Source organism: Mastomys coucha, unplaced genomic scaffold, assembly GCF_008632895.1.
Source record: "Mastomys coucha isolate ucsf_1 unplaced genomic scaffold, UCSF_Mcou_1 pScaffold23, whole genome shotgun sequence".
In the NCBI taxonomy this organism is placed as follows: Eukaryota; Metazoa; Chordata; class Mammalia; order Rodentia; family Muridae; genus Mastomys; species Mastomys coucha.
In genome coordinates this window covers 87,598,676-87,603,308 of record NW_022196906.1, presented here as the reverse complement: position 1 = coordinate 87,603,308, position 4,633 = coordinate 87,598,676, and the positions used below count along the sequence as shown (strand labels likewise).

At 39.0% G+C, this 4,633-nt stretch overlaps 1 long non-coding RNA gene across 6 annotated transcripts in view; it reads right to left on the bottom strand.

Annotated features, from left to right (window-relative positions):
* The window catches only part of LOC116073516, a 61,029-nt gene extending 59,161 nt beyond the window's left edge, over positions 1–1,868 (bottom strand). For 4 of the 6 annotated variants that reach the window (XR_004111841.1, XR_004111838.1, XR_004111843.1 and 1 more), the window contains exon 1: positions 1,824–1,867. This is a non-coding gene — a long non-coding RNA (uncharacterized LOC116073516). Of the gene's footprint in view, positions 1–1,823 lie in introns of all 6 variants that reach the window. The other 2 variants (XR_004111844.1, XR_004111845.1) reach the window with 2 other exon arrangements.
* Positions 1,869–4,633: the final 2,765 nt, after the last annotated feature.

The window sequence follows — 4,633 nt, the reverse complement described above, 5'->3', positions numbered from 1 at the left end:
AAAAAAAAAAAAAAAAAAAACCTCATGGCAATGGTAGAGAAAGGTAGATCGATAAAAGAGAATTGAAGACTCAGAAATAAACCTCCACACCTATGGTCACTTGATCTTTGACAAAGAAGCCAAATCTGTAGAGTGGAAAAAAGAAAGCTTTTTCAACAAATTGTGCTGGTCTAACTAGTTATGTACATGTAGAAGAATGCAAATTGATGCATTTTTATCTCCTTGTACAAAGCTCAAGTTCAAGTGGATTAAGGCCCTCCGCATAAAGCCAGATATGCTTAACTTAATAGAAGAAAAAGTGGGACAGAACCTCAAACTCACTGGCAGAGGGGAAAATTTTCTGAACAGATCACCAATGGCTCAGGCTCTAAGATCAACAATTGATAAATAAGACCTCATGAAACAAAAAAGCTTCTGTAAGGCAAAGGACACTGTCAATAGGACAAACTGGCAGCCTAAAGATTGTTAGAAGATCCTTACCAACCCTACATCTTATAGAGGGCTAGTATCTAACTATAAAAAGAACTCAAGAAGCTAGACTCCAGAAAACCAAATAACTCAATTAAAAATGGGGTACAGAGCTAAATAAAAAAATTCTCAACTGAAAAATCTCAAATGGCTGAGAAGCACCTAAAAAAATGTTCAACATCCTTGGTCATCAGGGAAATGCAAGTCAAAATGACCCTGAGATTCCTCTACCTTATGCCAATCAGAAGGTCTAAGATCAAAAACTCAGATTACAGCGGATATTGGCAATGATGTAAAGAAAAAGAAATACTCCTCCATTGTTGGTGAGATTGCAAGCTGGCACAACCACTTTAAGAATCAATCTGGCAGTTCCTCAGAAAATTGGAAATAGTTCTACCTGAATACCCAGCTACACCAGGCATATACCCAAAAGATGCTCCAACAAATAACAAGGACACATGCACCACTATGTTCATATCAGCCATATTTATAATAGCGAGAAGCTGGAAACAGCCCAGATGACCCTCAATAGAAGATTGGATACAGAAAATGTGGTACTTTTACACAATAGAGTACTACTATGTTACTAAAAACAATGACATCATGAAATTCTTAGGCAAATGTATAGAAATAGAAAATATCATCCTGAGTGAGGACCCTAAAGGACATACATGATATGTACTCACCAATAAGTGGATATTAGCCCAAAAGCTCAGAATACCCATGATACAACTCATAGACAATATGAAGCTTAACAAGAAGGAAAATCAAAGTGTGAGTGCTTCCATCCCACTTGGAAATTTCAACAAGACAATCACAGGAGGCAAAGGGTGGGAGAGGGAGGAGGAGAGGAAAAGGTGGGGCAGGATCAAGTATGGGAATAGAAAGGAGAGAATTCCAGAGAGCTAGGAGAATGAATTGAAATATGTAGCAGTGAAGGAAGGGGAATGAGTGTAAACCACTAGAAAGTCCCAGATGCCAGGGATGTGAGAGGCTCCCAGGACCTAATGGGGATGACACTAGCTGAAATATCCAACAGTGGGAGATAGAACTTGAAGAGACCACATCTAGTAGATAGACATGGCCCCCAGTTGAGTGATGGGGCCACCCACCCATCTCAAAATCTCTAATCCAGATTTGTTCCTGTCTAAAGGAAGTGCAGGAACAAAAAAATTGGATCAGAGACTGAAGGAAAAGCTATCTAGAGACTGCCCCATCTTGTGACCCATCCCAGCAGAGGACACCAATCACAAACACTAATGCTGATACCAAGAAGTGCTTGCAGACAGGAGCCTGATATAACTGTCTTCTAGAGTCTATGCGAGAGCCTGACCAATACAGATGCAGATACTCACATGTAACCAGTGGACTGAGCCAGTAGACTCCAATGAAAGAGTTAGGGAAAGGAGTGAAGGAACTGAAGCTGATTGTGACCTCATAGGAAGAACAACAATGTCAACTTGCCAGACCTCTCAGAGCTCCCAGGGAGCTCTAAACCACGAACCAAAGAGTATACATGAGTGGGTTCATGGCTCCCGATACACATGTAGCAGAGAATTAATTACCTTACCTGGCATAGTGATTGGTCCTGTGGAGGCTTTTTGCCCCATAGAAGGGGTATGCTAGAGAGGTGAAGCAGAAGTTGGGGGGAGAGTACCCTCTTAAAGGCAAGGAAGGGAATGGGGTGGGATATTCTGTAGGAGAGACTTGAAAGAGGGATATTTGAAATGTGAATAAATAAAATAATTATTAAAAAAGGGAAAAAACAAAGCTAATATGAGGCCAAATTTGACCTAAAATTCAATCTCATGTGATAAAATCTTTCTAAAAACAGACAAGGGCATTAATAACATAGATGTCTCCCATGACAACTGACTTTTAATTGACATGTTAGTGAGGATGGAAAAAAGTCTCACTGGGCACTACCCTTATCCCAATGACTGTTGAGAGGAGAATCAGCCTCTCTCAGCCATGGACTCCTGAATGGATATCCCATAGAAAGTGAACAGCCCTGGAACCATACAAACAATAAAAGATGAATTAAGCAGATTGTTTTTATAAATGTATCCAAACAGAAGTGTATATATCTATCGATATCCATATATTTATGTGAATACTCATATATTCATACACTTATGTTTATGTGTAGCAATAATAATCAAAGCAAAAGAGATTAACAGGGATTAGAGAGATGAAGTAGGGACATGGGAAGAGTTGGAGGGCATTAGAAAGGACTAGTGGGAGGAAACGGAAGGGAGAAGTGATGTAATTATACTTTAATTAAAAATGCAAAAACTAAAAGAAAGTATATGTCACAAAACAGTCATTTTGATAAATTGTTAGTTAATGCTCTGATACTTATCAAACATTGCTGAATTTAATTTGCTAGTATTCCGCTGGGGATATTTAAAGTATTTACAGCCAAAACAATTTGCTTGCAAGCTTGAGATAGAGACATATGGATACCAATATTAACAAAGTCAAGGATCTAAAAACATTTCCCAATACCAGATTCTCTGTAATTGGGAAAACCCTCAGATGGAAATTGAAATAGGTCCATTCTTGTCTGAGGAAGCCTGGCATAGCCATAACTAGTGAGAACAGCAATAGCCATGAAGCCAGCACAGCCTCTTGACAAAGATCCAGCAAAGCTGACCCACATGATGCAATCCCTGTGGTGCTGTCCTTCTCTTTTGGTTTCTTCTTCATCCACATGTTGCATGTCTGAGGAGCTTTTAATATTTCTTATGAGTCACTTATGCTTTCTTTTAGGAGCACTGTTGCTAAGCTTCCCCAGGAATTTCCTGAGCATACTATATCTCTTACTATTAGAGGGATACTCTTATCTGGCCCTAGGTGAAGATCCCCCTTATGCCCTGAAGGTTGTGACTCAAAGATGCTAGAAATGTCCTTATGAGACGCTGACTCCAAGATATTCTTGGACCATCTGCCCCTCTACGTACTCAAGAACAAGATAATCAGAAAAAAAGTAAACTTAAAAAGGTAAACAAGATTCAGTGGTCTAGAGATGTTGACAGCAGATTAAATTAAAAACCTTTTTTGACTATACACTCAAATAATTATGCTATATGTAAATCTGGGGGCTGCATATCATATGCCTCTCCAGGAAAAGAGAGGGCAGCAAAGTTATATTGGTTGCAATTATCTCTGCCCTACACTGGGGTTTATATTGATGGGCAAAGAATGATGTAGAAAAAATGATTAAAAAAATGAAGTATTAATATATGTCCCCTTCTTAGAGAAATTAGCTTATGCAATGCCACTTTGGTATCCTTTGTGTGACCAAGGAACAAAAGAATACCAACATTAGACATATAAATATTCTACAAAGTTATAAAATATAAGCAGAAATTGGCAGAAATCAAATGATAACTGTAGCAGATTTGGCCTGAAGATTTTTTTTCCCGGGCCTAGTGAAAATTCTCACTCTTGCCATTAAGAGTTAACAATACATCGCTTGGGACACGACAACTCACCCAGGCTGCCTTGGAGACTTTCTTTCTGTCTAATGTGCTTGAAACCGCAAGGTCTCCCAGCTTGAGAATGGGCTGTCATACTTTGGCAAAATATGCATCCAGATTCTTAAAAATTGGGTTATGGTGTTGATAAGGCAAAATGATTGTAAATGACAACTCTTTTCTGTCACTGTTTATCAATGATGAGTAAACTTATGACCAAGAGGAAGTTAAAACACATGTCCAGGGGCAAAAATAGTACAAATAATACTGTCTATGTTTTGGAACAGCATGAATCTATCCCTATTCACAGAGTCTGAAAAAATAAAGAAGCATCCCGATTGCCAGTCAGTCAGGCTTCAAGATTCTCCACAACCGTCATGCCTGACTCACTCCTTATTCCCCAGCTCCTTACCTCCTCTGTGGGACCAGGCCATCGCTAGGGCTGGCCCCTGGCAGAAGCTCTTTGATTGTTGAAGAGTTCAGTTTCTGTTGATCTTCCTTATATGACTCATCCTACATCATTATTGACTATAATTGTCATATCATTTCATCAATAAACTATGAATATTTGGGGGAAAATATCAGAGATCTATGAACCCTCAAAGGATATATTTTTGTCTTTAACTTTTAAAGGAGCTTTTTTCCCCCTAGCAATCTAAACTCTCTCAGGGATTACGTAGACCTTG